This window comes from Rhinoraja longicauda, chromosome 26, assembly GCF_053455715.1.
Source record: "Rhinoraja longicauda isolate Sanriku21f chromosome 26, sRhiLon1.1, whole genome shotgun sequence".
NCBI lineage: Eukaryota > Metazoa > Chordata > Chondrichthyes > Rajiformes > Arhynchobatidae > Rhinoraja > Rhinoraja longicauda.
Window position 1 is genome coordinate 11,654,851 of NC_135978.1, and position 15,821 is coordinate 11,670,671.

Consider the following 15,821-nt stretch of genomic DNA (forward strand, 5'->3'; position numbering starts at 1 on the left):
TGCCCCAACAGCTGCTGACGACCTTCTCCGCTGCATCATAGAGAGCATCCTAACGCATGGCATCCCTGTGTGGTATCTCAGTTGCACGGAGGCAGAGAGAAGAGCTCTTCAGCGGGTAGTCTATAAAGCTCAGAAGATTATCGGAACACAGCTACCAGCCTTGGAGGGCACCTACAACACACGAAGCCTCAGGAAAGTCACCCGCATTCACAAAGACTCCTCACACCCCTGTAATCGTCTGTTCGAACTTCTACCACCTGGCAGACGTAACAAGGCCTTCTACGCCCGCACCTCCAGACTCAGGAACAGCTTCATCCCCAGGGCCATAGCTGCTCTGAACCGGTCCTGCTGAGTCGGATGGTCACATCGCACAGCGAACCGGCACAGACCTATTTACACTTTATTCTGTTTTAAAACTGTTTCTAATTTTGTTTCATTGGGTTGTCTAAATTTATGCTGATTAGCTAATTAATTTATTGCACCGTATGGAAGTCGCATTCCCAATCTCGTTGTACCCCTGGACAATGACAATAAAGATAAATTGTATTGTATTGTATTGTATATTCCTTCAGCCGTTCGTTTAGTGTTTTCTGCTCAAAATTCCAGCATCTGCAGTCTCTTATGTCTGCACGAGTAACTTTATAGCGTACAGAACTACCCGAAACCCACCCCCCCCCCCCCCACCCGTCACCTATACATGTTCTTCTCCAAGCATGCTTTTTTTTAAAGTATTTACAAAAAAATCTTTATTCAGAATAAAAGATATGTACAAAACATAATACAACACAAGAGCAGTATAAAGACTTTTCCAAAATAAAACCTTATTCAGAGAAAAAAATATATAGTAGGTATCACAAAATGCTGGAGTAACTCAGTAGGTCAGGCAGCATCTAGGAGAGAGGGAATGGGTGACGTTTCGGGTCGAGACCCTTCTTCAGAGAAAAAAATATATATACAAAGCGTAATACAATACAAGAGCAGTGTAACGACTTTTCTGCCGATCTTAGGGTCTCCAGGCATGCTGTCTGACCCGCTCAGTTACTCCAGCACGTTGCGTCTTAGTTGAGAACTGCCTCGCACTTTGCGGGCAGCGATGTAGGACTCGTCGGCGCCAGCAGGTGGCGGCCTCGCCACATTTGATTGGCTGCACCTTGCCGCGCTGTTTATTCTGATTGGATGGCAGCCGCGCAGCGTAATCCCGATTGGTCACAGGGGCGACCAATCACAAATGAGCCGGCAGCTGCGGCGCCTCCCGATTGGTGATAATGGGGCGGCCGGCCGTTCCACTGACCAATTGAAGGTCGGCATTCTGATTCTCGCTCTTGATTGGTTTCGCGGGAGGCGCGACGGTCTTGATGGTGATTGGCGAGAGGCGGCGCGGGGGCTGATTGGTGCGTTGGCGCCCATCGCCATGTTGTGTCGCTGCGAGGAACGAAGCGGGGCCTTGGGAGGGGAAAGGTGGAAACTGTGAGTACCGCAAACAGGGCGATGCAATGCACTGACCGGGGAGATCCGCCGAGGCTCGGGCCGAAGCGAAAAATAATATGGGGGTGGGGAGGAGAAAGTAAATAGCACAAGAGGGGAGGTGCAGAATAACCTGGGGAGTAGGTAGGCGGGTGTAGGAAGGAACTGCAGTCGCTGGTTTACACCGAAGATAAGACACAAAATGCTAGAGTAACTCAGCGGGACAGGCAGCATCACTGGAGAGAAGGAATATAGGTGACGTTTCGGGTCAAGACGGCACCATTCCTTCTCTCCAGAGATGCTGCCTGTCCCGCGGTTACTCTAGCATTTTGCGTCTATTTAGGGATGAAGGTGGGTGGGCGGGAGGAGGGCAGGGAAAGGAGAGGAATGAGTAATTAAAGTAGATGAAGTTAAATTGGGGCAAACGTTGGAGAGAATAGCTGCACAGAACTAAATTATGTCTCGGCTCGAAACGTCACCCATTCCTTCTCTCCAGAGATGATGCCTGTCCCGCTGAGCTACTTCAGCATTTTGTGTCTATCCTCGGTGCAAACCAGTATCTGCAGTTTCTTCCTACATACTTCGTAAAATGGACGGGAATTAGTTGGGGGCGTGAGAGGAACAAGCAAATAGTGGATTGGAAGTGGGAAAGTAAAATGGGAGAGCAAGTAGTGGAGGGTAAATATAGAAACAAGGAGCTACAGATGTTGGTTTGCAAATAAAAGGCACAAAGTGCGGGAGTAACTCAGCGGGTCAGGCAGCATCTCTGCAGAACATGAATAGGTGACATTACGAGTCGGGACTATTCTTCAGACTTGGGGATAGCCCCGAAACGTCACCTATCCATGTTCTCCAGGGATGCTGACTGACTGACCTGCTGACTTACTCCAGCACTTTGTCATTTTTGTGGAGGGTAAATAGTTGGCAGAGGCAGGCTGAGAATTAAGTTGGGAGGCTGAGGCAGGTGTGGTGGGAGGGGAGATGAAGAATGTAGACTTTGATGGCATGGTGGTTGAGTCTCTGGATTGATACCAAGAGGCTTGGTCTAATGATCGGGTAATATGTTTAAATTCTACTTGAATTGAAAGTTATTTTTTGGTTATGTTGATTGTGAATGTTTACATTGGTCAGAATATTGATCGATCTTGAGATGGATTGTGTGAAAAGTAAATATTTAAAATAATTTGTATACTGAAAGGGGATTGAAAGCATCTTGGATATCCTGGGCGAGTGAATAATAATACAGATATATTGTAAGAAAACAAAAATTGCTGAATATACTCAACATTTTAGTCGTCATCTATTGAAAAAGAAGTGGTAATCTTTGACAAATGTCAAGCCTATTTCTGTCTCCAAGATGCTGACCTGTTGCGATTTCTGGCATCTGCCAAGTCTCTATTGTATTTTGATTTTTGTAAGAGAGTTAATATCTTGGATGCCAGAGGCAGAAGAGTAATATCTCGGATAGTGTGGAATCATCAAACTTGTCGTTTTGAGGGGTACATTTTTCCACACAAGGTTGAAGTTGTCTGGAGTAAGCTACCAGAGTAGGTGGCAGAAGTGGATTCAATTAAAATGTTTAAAAGATATTTGGAAAGGTACTTGGGAAAAGCATAGAAGGATGCAGTCTAATGCAGGCAAGTAGGATGAGCCTGGATATGCATTGTTATCGGCATGGATGAGATGGGCTGAAAGGGCTCAATTCTGTGCTGCATGGTTCTATGACAGTAAAAATGTAATCTAATGATATGCATGTGTTTACATAGAGTAAGATATTAATGTTTTGCACTCTGATTTAGTGTACAGTACAGAATACATAATGTACATTGTAAACGCGGCTTAAGGATAAATGTAATAGGAATTCTTGAGTATTTCTTAGATGATCCTCCTGGATTCCATGCTGGTACTGGAGATTTTCTGTGGCTGGCATTTCAGTCGAGGGTCTGGGCTGCTTGGTCGATAGAGCATCAAACTTTTAATCTGAGGGTCTAGAGTTCAGGTCTTTGTCAGGCACTGTGTTAAGGGTGGTACAGCTAGCAGAGCTGCTGCCTCTCAGTACCAGAGACCCGGATTTGATCCTGACTTTGGATGCTGTCAGTGTGGAATTTAAACTTTCTTGCTCTGGTTTTCTCCCTTATTTAGTTCAGTTTAGAGATACAGCGTGGAAATAGAACCAGGTCAGCACTGACCAACGATCCCCGCACATTAACACTACCCTACACACAATGTTACATTTAAACCAAACCAATTAACTTACAAACCTGTATGCCTTTGGAGAGTGGGAGGAAACCGACGATCTCGGAGAAAACCCACGCAGGTCACGAGGAGAACATACAAACTCCGTACAAACAAGCACTTGTAGTCAGGATCGAGCCCAGGCCTCTGCCACTGTAAAACAGTGGCTCTACTGTTACACCACTGTGGTACCCTCAAAGACATGCAAGTTTGTAGGTTAATTGGCCTCTGAGGGGGAAGAAAAAGTGCTCCTGACGTTCAGGGAGTGGATGAGAAAGTGGGATAACATGGGACTAGTGTGAACAAGTGATCAATTGTTGGTGTGGACTGATGTTTCCATGTAGTATATCTAAAAATCTATTGTTATAGATTCCACAAGAGTGGGATAGGGGTATTTTTTGGAAAGGATATGGGTGTTGCTGGTTAGACAACCTGAAGGTCATGAACTATCCATCCTCAAGCCTTTTTACTTCAAATTTTTTGTGGTTTTAGATTAGAGAGGAAGCAACATGTCAGTTGTATCCATTCAGGCAAGTAAACAACAGTGCATCACCCCATGGAATACTACCTTTTATGTTGAAGGCATTGAAAGTAAGCTTGGTATGAAATACCCATCCTACCTAAACTTTAACATTGTCCAACAATTGCTGTGTTTTGGAATGGGCTGTTTTCAATTATGAAAACTGGAGCATTTCAATTATGTGGGGAACGGAAAATAAAGCTGAACACTTGTCAGTGTTAAACTGATTTTGTAGTGGAGGAAAGATTAAGTATGGAAGGTGAATGGTCCCTGATGGCTGACTCATGTTTTCATGGCAGGGAGGATCGCTGCACAGAATCCTGTAAACCTCTGTATTTTTCTGGAACTTAAATGATGCACAAGGCTTGCAATGATCAATATTGCTGTATTGCGTCAAAAAGCTTCTGATTCAGTTGGTGCTTTCACGATTGATATTGACCAAAGATTATAAAGAATTTTGAAATTGGAGAATTAAGTATAAGAGAAAAGATTTGGGATCTAGTAATACAATACACTACAGAATACCTGTTTTTGCAGGATACCCCATAAAGAGAAATAAATTTGAAGACTGTCTTGAGACATATGGGATTGCCAATGCTGGAATTGAGAGCAACAAGTAAGCAGCTGGAGCATTTCAATGCATCTGGCAGTATATGTGGAAGGAAATGAACATGATGTTTTGGGTTAAACCTTTTATCTGGACTGAAAAAGTAGCGGGGGATGAGATGAAGCAGAAGGTTTGAGCAAGAGCTGGCAAGTGATAGATGGATCCAGCTGAGGAGGAGTTAATTGCCAGTTGACATCAAATGGGGGCAGGGAGGGTGGTAACGACAAATGCTGGGAGGTGATAGATGGAATCTGACGGGAAAGAAAGGTAAAGCATGCTACCGAATGAAGGAGGTCAGTGGGATAGGCTGGTGGGGTGAGAGGACCCAGTTGGAGAGAGTGGGAGTTGGTGGAGGGGGTTGATGGGGGTTTAATGTTGGTAAAAGGGTGAGCAAGAAAGAACCTGGGTAGATTAGAAGGGGGAGGGTGGGGAGATGCACAGAATTGGAGAATTCAATCTTCATGTCATTAAATTATAGACTACCCAAGCAGAATATGAGGTGCGATTCTTCTAGTTTGCATTTGACCTCACCCTGGCAGTGGTGGAGGCTGAAGACAGTCAGGTTGCTCTTGGTTGCAAGGTGCATGCTACAGAGTTGTATATTTAAAATGGCAGGAACCATGATTTTAGTTTTCTGGTGCTGAAAGTACTGGCAAGGTAAATGTGTTACTCTTAAACTAGTTATCAAGACTTTTTTTGTTTGCCATTGGTACTTGTTAGGGACACAGCTATACCAGAAAAATCTGCTAAAAGGGTCATTATTGATATGTCAACAAAGGGACAATAATCCCTTTAATCTTCAACACAATCTTATGCTAAAAGTGACATTACTTGATTAAGTCTTCGTGTGAGGAGGATATCAAACAGTTGTTGCTTCATGTAATCTAAATATTACATCTTGAATAATCTTATATGGCCTAATCCAGTGTGTTGATATTTGAAAAACCAGTGATTGTCTTAAATTGCTCAACTTATTAACATTTGTTAATTGGTATTTTTGTGAATTGTTAAGAGGATATTGTATCTTCCTGGAGTGTTTTTTTAATGGTGTCCAGTGGTATGATTCTATTACTATTTTTATTGGAAACCTACAAAATCAAAATGGACACCTCAATTGTCAGATGGGACTGACATTCAGGTACTTGGTAGAATAGGCTTAAAATAATTGTGCAATTTTGGTATACACTTACAATTAAATTAAATGTGGAAGTGATTGGACATATTATGAAACCAAAGTTCGCTGAGCCTAGAGTTAAAAATTAACCTGTGCCATTTTAAACTAAGGCCAGGAGTATATACTGTCAAAATTGAAGCATTGAGAATTTTCTTCCAGATTATAGGTTTTGAAAATAGGTGTGCACTTAAGAATGTTGTAATGATCAGGTGTTTCTCAATTATAGTTTCTTATAGATATGTAGTACCTGGCAGTATCTACCCATCATCCCACTCCCTGCCTGATTTCACTTATCGCCTGCCAGTTCCTTCCTCAGCTCTCCTCGCCTTTTTATGTTGGCTTTCTCCTCTTTACATTTTCAGTCCTGATGCAGGGTCTTAAACCTGAAATATCATTTATCCCTCTGCCTTGACAGTTGCTGCCTGACCTGCCAAGTTCCTCTGGTAATTTATTTTTGCCTGTATGTAATTTCTCTTGCTAGGTTATTGGTAACTGGCAATCTTGGGGAAGAAAACTGCAGCCTCTTGGTCTTGCTTAATGTACTCCTTTAGATTGAATACTAGGTGGGTAGTAATCTGAATCACAGTTCAAGTACACAAAAGCATTTTTTTGACATTTTGATATTGACCTAACTGGCACCTAGGTTGTTTTCACTTCCACTTTCAGTATTAAAACACCACCAGTTCTTTAAGTCCCAGTTTTGCAATTTAATTGAACTTTCCATAATTTAGGGAGTTTCATGAACCAATGACCATTGTAGAATTTATTTTGAAACATTAGGAGGCTTGCCGAGTATTTTTCTCTTGTAATTTTTCTCTAGTAATTGCTTAAAGAGCCGCTCCTTTTTGCTCTGGTTATTTACTATTTTTGGTATAGTTTTAATATCAATTACTGTGGAAGCAGTCAAAATATTTGTTTGACATGGAAATAGGTGGGCAACATGTTTCAGTGGAGATATGTGGACTCTCCATGGGTAGGTGAGTAATGAAAACTTGACAAATCAAGTTTAATGTAGGAAAATGTGAGGGTGTACACTTGGTAAGAATCTAAATGAAGAAAGATTGCAGATTAGGTATAGAGCAACTGAGTCCTTTGCTCCTTGTATTTTTTCTCTTTGCAATTATACCTTTCCTTATTTCCCAGTTACAATGCATTTGCACTTTGATCGGGCTGTACTTTGATTGCCCAAAGTGCAGCCAAGATTTGTCAGCGAAACTTAAAGGGAGCTTGTTCTTGGGCTCATGCAAGTTCTCCTGACTAGACCTTTGCTGGCAATAATTATCATCCATTCTGATCACCTGTTAACTTTTAATTGCCTGGCAAATTACCCTGGACTGTAAAGGAAATAAGATAAAATTCTGTTAAATGTTGAAGTGCAAAACTAAATTTTAATTTTTTGCATGCACTTTGTTAAAGCTGAAACGCATCTGCGCCCAAGATGAGGTGTTCCATACTAGAACATCCGAGATATCCTCATTCATTAGGGAACGGGGGTTCCCCTCTCCCATCATAGATCAGGCCCTCAGTCGTTGCTCTCCCTAGTCACAACAGAGACAGAGTGCCCCTAGTTCTTACCTTCCACCCCATCAGCCGTCGCATACAACACATAATCCTCCGAAATGTCCGCAACCTCCAACGGGATCCCACCATTAGCCACATTTTCCCATCTCCACCCCTTTCCGCCTTCCACAGAGACCATTCCCTCCGCAACTCCCTGGTTAACTCATTCCCCACCCAAACCTGGTGCCTCCCCAGGTACCTTCCCCGACAACTGCAGAAAATGCAACACCTGTTGCTACACTTAATCCCTCGACTCTGTCCAGGGATGGACAGTCCTTTCAGGTTAGGCAGAGGTTCACTTTGCACCTCCTCCAACCTCGTACTGTATCCGTTGTTCAAGATGTGGACTCTTATACATCGGCGAGACCAAACGCAGACTGGGCGATCATTTCGCGGAACACCTTCGCTCAGCCCACCTGAACCTACCTGATCTCCCGGTTGCTGGACACTTTAATTCTCCATCCCATTCCTACACAGATCTTTCTGTCCTCGGTCTCCTCCATTGTCAGAGTGAGGCTAAACGCAAATTGAATGAATGAATAAATAAGTTTATTGGCCAAGTATGTGCATATACAAGGAATGTGCCTTGGTGCTACGCTCACAAATGACAACACAAACATACAGTTAACAATTAAGAATAAAGCATAAACACATTAAAACAATAAGGATACAACATGACGGTCTAAACGTGGGTGAAAATAAACTGGAGCAAAAAAGAGACTACAGACTTTGGTTATTGAGTAGAACTACCACTCGTGGAAAAAAAGCTGTTTTTATGTCTGGCTGTGGGTGCTTTGACAGTCCGGAGTCACCTTCCAGAGGGAAGTACTTCAAAGATTTTGTGGCCAGGGTGAGAGGGATCAGAGATGATCTTGCCCGCTCACTTCATGGCCCTTGCAGTGGACAGTTCATCAAAGGGGGGGAAGGCTGCAGCCAACAACCTTCTCAGCTGATCGAACGATCCGTTGCAGCCTCCGGATGTCGTGTTTGGTGGCTGAGCCAAACCAGACCATGATGGAGAAGGTGACAACGGACTCAATGATAGCAGTATAGAATTGGACCATCATTGCCTGTGGCAGATTGTGTTTCCTCACTTGCCGCAGGAAGTACATCCTCTGTTGGGCCTTTTTGACTGTGAAGTCGATGGTGCCCCCCCCCCCCCCCCCTCATTTAAGGTCCCTGGAGATGATGGTTCCAAGGAACTTAAATGACTCCACAGATGTGACTGTGGTGTTGTTAATGGTGAGTGGCGGGAGGGGAGGGGGAGCTCTTCGTAGTCTACAATTAGTTCCACTGTCTTAAGAGCATTGAGCTCCAGGTTGTTGCGATGGCACCAGGACGCCAGCTGTGTCGCTTCCCGTCTAGGCAGATTCCTCCCCATCCTGAATCAGTCCAATCAGGGTTGTGTCATCCACAAACCTGAGGAGCTTGACAGAGGAGTCTGTGGAGGTGCAGTCATTGGTGTAGAGAGAATAAACAGTATCTCATATTTCACTTGGGCAGCTTGCAGCTCAGTGGTGTGAATATTGATTTCTCTCACTTCAGGTAGCCCCACATTCCCTCTCTTTCTCTATCCTTTCCCCCACCCAAGTTGCATTAGCTTCTCATTTTCACCCTGCAAACAGCTAACAATGGCCTGTTTACTTTTTTTTACATATCTTTCATTCATTATTCTTTATCTCTCCACATTACTGTCTATATCTCTTGTTTCCCTTATCTCTAACCAGTCTGAAAAAGGGTCTTAACCTGAAATGTCACCCATACCTTCTCTCCAGAGATGCTGCCTGTCCCGCTGAGTTACCAGATTTTTGTGTATATCTTTGGTTTAAACCAGCATCTTGCACTCTAAAGAACTTGAAGCTCTTCACCATTTCTGTACCATTGATGCTTTTTGGGGCATGTACTCCACCATGCTTCCTGAAGTCCATAACTAACTCTCTTCTCTTATTGACATTGTGGGAGAGGTTATTGTCCTGACGCCATGTCACTAAGTTCTCTATCTCCTTCCTGTTTTTTGTTTCATTGTGATCCATCCTACCACAGTGATGTCATCTGTAAACTTGTGGATGGAATCTGAGTTGAGTTTGGCCGTACAGTCGTGAGTATGGAAATATAGTAGGGAACTGAGAACATATACTTGCAGGGCACCGGTGTCGAGAAGTGCAGAGGAATCTGGGTGTTTTGCACAAGAATCGCTGAAAGTTAATATGCAAGTTCAGCAAGCAATTAGAAGGCAAACAGTATGTTGGCCTTGTAATGCAAGAGGATTTAAAAATACAGAATAAGAAGATCCTGCTTCAAATCTATAGGGGCCCCGGTCAGTCTGCAATAGTAATAATCCGAGAGGTTTATATTAAGGAAATGATCAAAAAAAGAAAAGTGATTCTGGATGCAACTCTTCTTTCTGACCTCTTTAAAAACATAAAATAGTTAATTAGGTTATAATTTCCATGTAATGATGTGACAGGTTTATGTTGTCATAGCTGTTTTTTTACTCGTAGATTTCGGTAAGGAATTGTTAGAATGCCAGAGTATTCAATATTGAAAATATTTTCTTTTGCAAGTATAATCTTGTTTTACCAGACAGAAGCCGGCGTAGTCATAGTTGCTTTTCAGTTGTTTCTGTAAACAATGTAGTAGTGCTCATATTTACTATACTACCATTACTACAAAATTTTATAACAGTGAACAAAGGGCATAATTACCATCAATGTGGTACTGTGTTGTGCTTCCTGATATTTCTTCTACCACACTTCTGTGTGACTACCTTGTGTGTTGAAAAGGACACACATTCCTTCTCTCCAGAGATGCTGCCTGATCCTTGAGTTACTCCAGCATTTTGTGTCTATCCTTCATCTCAGGAATTGTTTCAGACTAGTCCATATTTGGGGGCATGATGTTTGTATGGATGATGGAATGTGTAGAATGTCAATGATATGAATAGGGGTACATAGATGGCGAAATGTGTGAAAGTAGCTTTTAATTTTGGTCTTTGCTCACCCTGACTTATTTAGTATGGCATTATATTTCTCCTGGCATTGGTACACAATTGAGGAATTCTCATTTGTGGCTTATTGTGTCGCAGCTAACTCCTGCCATGTTCTAGTCATGACTACTTTGTCATAATTATTTCACACACATCCCTCCCCCAGTTTCCCCAACTTATCCAATTGAAGAGTATCCTGGCCTATATTTCTGTGTTCTCCAACTTGTGGAATATGCTCTGGCAGTCGTAATGCCATTTGCTGCTGGGAAGAATGCATTTTGCGGACCTAGATATCACAAAATGCTGGAGTAACTCAGTGGGTCAGGCAGCATCTCTGGAGAGAAGGAATGGGTGAGGTTTCGGGTCGAGACCCTTCTTCAGTCTGAAGAAAAGTCTTGACCCGAAACTTCACCCATTCTTTCTCTCCAGAGATGCTGCCTGACCTGCTGAGTTACTCCAGCATTTTGTGATACCTTCGATTAGTACCAACATCTGCAGTTATTTTCCTACACTTTTGAGGACCTACATCCTTGTGGACAATAATTGTTGGCATCATGTGGAGACTAACCCTATTGGGAATTGAGTGCATCATATTTTAACTTGCATGAATGTAACACTCCCTTGTTCTGTTTCAAATGTCTTTTTGCATGTGGCTTTAATGCCAAATGCAGCTGGTTTCAGACTTAACCATATTAATATTATCTAGACAAGTGTTAAGCAATGCTTTGCATTTTAAAGATTGTACATTTTGAAAATACATCAGTTAATGTTATTCTAGCTTAAAAAAAACCTTAAGTGGCACAATGGTAGAGTTGCTGCCTTTGAGCGTCAGAGACCCGGGTTCGATCCTGACTGCAGGTGCTGTCTGCACAGCGTTCGTATGTTCTCTCTGTGCCCATGTTGGTTTTCTCTGTTTTGGTGCTTCAGTTTCCTCCCACATCCCAAAGACATACAGGTTTGTAGGTTAATTGGCTTCGGTAAACATCGTCTCTAGTGTGTAGGATAGTGTTAATGTACAGGGTGATCACTGGTTAGCGTGGACTCGGTGGGCCTAAAGGCCTGTTTCCACGCTATATAAAAATAAAATAGATTTATGCACAATATCTGATCAGATTTGATAAACTTTTTATGAAGAACTTTCTCCAACTGCCACCATCTCTCCAAATCTGCTGAAGAAAGATTTGTGGCTCGAGATATTCAAGTCTATTTTTCCTGCAGGACAATTGTGTGGACCACTTTCATTTAATTTGTCAACACCCATGAAAAGCAGTCTGTATGGATTTTTTTAATCTGCAGTGTAAAAGCTGAATCCTTCCAATATTCAAAATCAAAGGTTTAGCAGCCTCTAAGTACTATGATGAAAGTGATTGCTGGTCAACTTGCTACTGTTACATAAACTTTTTGCATCTTTCTGAGCTTTGAACCAAACTCTTGAAGCCTAGCCAATAAAGTTGATGCCTCTCAAGGGATTTTTTAACAAATACTTTTTAACAAAATGAACCTTACTGGGTAAGAAACACGCCTGAAGAAAATATGCATTGAATGTAAGTAATTACAGGTTTCTACTTGAATCGTGGTTCACAACTGCAATGGCAGTTTCACAATCTTTGAAAGATTTTACTTGTAGAAACAAGGAACTGCAAATGCTGGTTAATACACAAAAGGACACAAAGTGCTGGAGTAACTCAGCAGGTCAGGGTGCATCTCTGGAAAACATGGATAGACAACGTTTTGGGTTGAGACCCTTTTGCTTTATTTATACAAATCCTACTATTAAAGGTTTAATATTTAGAACAATCATCACTAGTGCTGCTTCTAACATTTGCAACAACCCCCCTCATCATGGATTCGTCTCTTTAGCAGCTGCAATCATTCTCTCTAGCACAAAGCTCCTCCCTGTTAGATATGGAGTACTGACCACTAATATTATGTCCTTGCTTGCGATACTTCAGTGATCCTTTTATAGTTATCACACCATTTCCCATGTATAGCAACTGGAACACTTGTCCTTTATTGCGAGAGGATTTGCATTTAGGAGCAAGAAGGTTCTATTGCAGTTGTACAGGGCCCTGGAGAGACTATACCTGGAGTATTGTGTGCAGTTTTGGTTTCCTAATTTGAGGAAGGACATTCTTGCTATTGAGAAAGTGCAGCGTCAGTTCACCAGGTTAATTCCCGGGATGACGGGACTGACATATGACTGGGCTTGTATTCACTGGGATTTGGAAGGATGAGAGGGGACCTTATAGAAGCATATAAATGTTTTAAGGGATTGGACAGGCTCAATGCAGGAGAAATGGTCCCCATGTTGGGGGAGTCCAGAACCAGGGATCACAGTTTAAGAATAAGGGGTAGGCCATTTAGGACTGAGATGAGGAAAACCTTTTCATCCAGAGTTGTGAATCTGGAATTCTCTGCCACAGAAGGCAGTGGAGGCCAATTCACTGGATGTTTTCTAGAGAGAGTTAGATTTAGCTCTTGGGGCTAATGGAATCAAAAAGCAGGAACGGAGTACTGATTTTGGATGATCAGCCATGATCATGTTGAATGGCGGTGCTGGCTTGAAGGGCCGAATCGCCAACTCCTGCACCTATTTTCTATGTTTGTGAATCATTCAATTGCTTGTGTAACAACTGTGTGGGGTTCTTTTTGCAGGCCACATTGCACCTTGTATCTGACACCAGACTCTTGATACAAACTCTGCTATCATCTCAGTTCACCATACAAGTTCACCAGGACAAAGGAAGCAATACAACATTGTTCTCAAAACCATGGGAAAGCTGTTTATCACTCTTAATAGACAATAGACAATAGGTGCAGGAGTAGGCCATTCAGCCCTTCGAGCCAGCACCGCCATTCAATGCGATCATGGCTGATCACTCTCAATCAGTACCCCGTTCCTGCCTTCTCCCCATACCCCCTCACTCCGCTATCCTTAAGAGCTCTATCCAGCTCTCTCTTGAAAGCATCCAACGAACTGGCCTCCACTGCCTTCTGAGGCAGAGAATTCCACACCTTCACCACCCTCTGACTGAAAAAGTTCTTCCTCATCTCCGTTCTAAATGGCCTACCCCTTCTTCTCAAACTGTGGCCCCTTGTTCTGGACTCCCCCAACATTGGGAACATGTTATCTGCCTCTAATGTGCCCAATCCCCTAATTATCTTATATGTTTCAATAAGATCCCCCCTCATCCTTCTAAATTCCAGTGTATACAAGCCCAATCGCTCCAGCCTTTCAACATACGACAGTCCCGCCATTCCGGGAATTAACCTAGTGAACCTACGCTGCACGCCCTCCATAGCAAGAATATCCTTCCTCAAATTTGGAGACCAAAACTGCACACAGTACTCCAGGTGCGGTCTCACCAGGGCCCGGTACAACTGTAGAAGGACCTCTTTGCTCCTATACTCAACTCCTCTTGTTACGAAGGCCAACATTCCATTGGCTTTCTTCACTGCCTGCTGAACCTGCATGCTTCCTTTCATTGACTGATGCACTAGGACACCCAGATCTCGTTGAACTCCCCCTCCTCCTAACTTGACACCCTTCAGATAATAATCTGCCTTTCTATTCTTACTTCCAAAGTGAATAACCTCACACTTATCTACATTAAACTGCATCTGCCATGTATCCGCCCACTCACACAACCTGTCCAAGTCACCCTGCAGCCTTATTGCATCTTCCTCACAATTCACACTACCCCCCAACTTAGTATCATCTGCAAATTTGCTAATGGTACTTTTAATCCCTTCGTCTAAGTCATTAATGTATATCGTAAATAGCTGGGGTCCCAGCACCGAACCTTGGGGTACCCCACTGGTCACTGCCTGCCATTCCGAAAGGGACCCATTTATCCCCACTCTTTGCTTTCTGTCTGTCAACCAATTTTCTATCCATGTCAGTACCCTACCCCCAATACCATGTGCCCTAATTTTGCCCACCAATCTCCTATGTGGGACCTTGTCGAAGGCTTTCTGAAAGTCGAGGTACACCACATCCACTGACTCTCCCTTGTCAATTTTCCTAGTTACATCCTCAAAAAATTCCAGTAGATTTGTCAAGCATGATTTCCCCTTCGTAAATCCATGCTGACTCGGAATGATCCCGTTACTGCTATCCAAATGCTCAGCAATTTCGTCTTTTATAATTGACTCCAGCATCTTCCCCACCACTGATGTCAGACTAACTGGTCTATAATTACCCGTTTTCTCTCTCCCTCCTTTCTTAAAAAGTGGGATAACATTTGCTATCCTCCAATCCACAGGAACTGATCCTGAATCTATAGAACATTGAAAAATGATCTCCAATGCTTCCACTATTTCTAGAGCCACCTCCTTAAGTACTCTGGGATGCAGACCATCAGGCCCTGGGGATTTATCAGCCTTCAGTCCCATCAGTCTACCCAAAACCATTTCCTGCCTAATGTGGATTTCCTTCAGTTCCTCCATCACCCTAGGTTCTCCGGCCCCTAGAACATTTGGGAGATTGTGTGTATCTTCCTCAGTGAAGACAGATCCAAAGTAACGGTTTAACTCGTCTGCCATTTCTTTGTTCCCCATAATAAATTCCCCTGCTTCTGTCTTCAAGGGACCCACATTTGCCTTGACTATTTTTTTCCTCTTCACGTACCTAAAAAAACTTTTGCTATCCTCCTTTATATTATTGGCTAGTTTACCCTCGTACCTCATCTTTTCTCCCCGTATTGCCTTTTTAGTTAACTTTTGTTGCTCTTTAAAAGAGTCCCAATCCTCTGTCTTCCCACTCTTCTTTGCTATGTTATACTTCCTCTCCTTAATTTTTATGCTGCCCCTGACTTCCCTTGTCAGCCACAGGTGTCTCTTACTCCCCTTAGAGTCTTTCCACCTCTTTGGAATAAATTGATGCTGCAACCTCTGCATTATTCCCAGGAATACCTGCCATTGCTGTTCTACCGTCTTCCCTGCTAGGGCCTCCTTCCAATCAATTTTGGCCAGCTCCTGCCTCATGCCTCTGTAATCCCCTTTGCTATACTGTAATACCGACACTTCCGATTTTCCCTTCTGCCTTTCCATTTGCAGAGTAAAACTTATCATGTTGTGATCACTGCCTCCTAATGGCTCTTTTACCTCTAGTCCCCTTATCAGATCAGGATCATTACACAACACTAAATCCAGAATTGCCTTCTCCCTGGTAGGCTCCAGTACAAGCTGTTCTAAGAATCCATCTCGAAGGCACTCTACAAACTCTCTTTCCTGGGGTCCATTTCCAACCTGATTTTCCCAGTCTACCTGCATG

At 43.0% G+C, this 15,821-nt stretch overlaps 1 protein-coding gene across 1 annotated transcript in view; it reads left to right on the forward strand.

Moving 5' to 3' along the window:
* The first annotated feature begins 1,405 nt into the window (after window positions 1-1,405).
* The window catches only part of mtmr4 (myotubularin related protein 4), a 130,292-nt gene continuing 115,876 nt past the window's right edge, over window positions 1,406-15,821 (forward strand). Inside the window, 1 exon segment of the mRNA XM_078422457.1 lies at window positions 1,406-1,467. The gene's annotated coding sequence lies outside the window, so the exon portion shown is untranslated.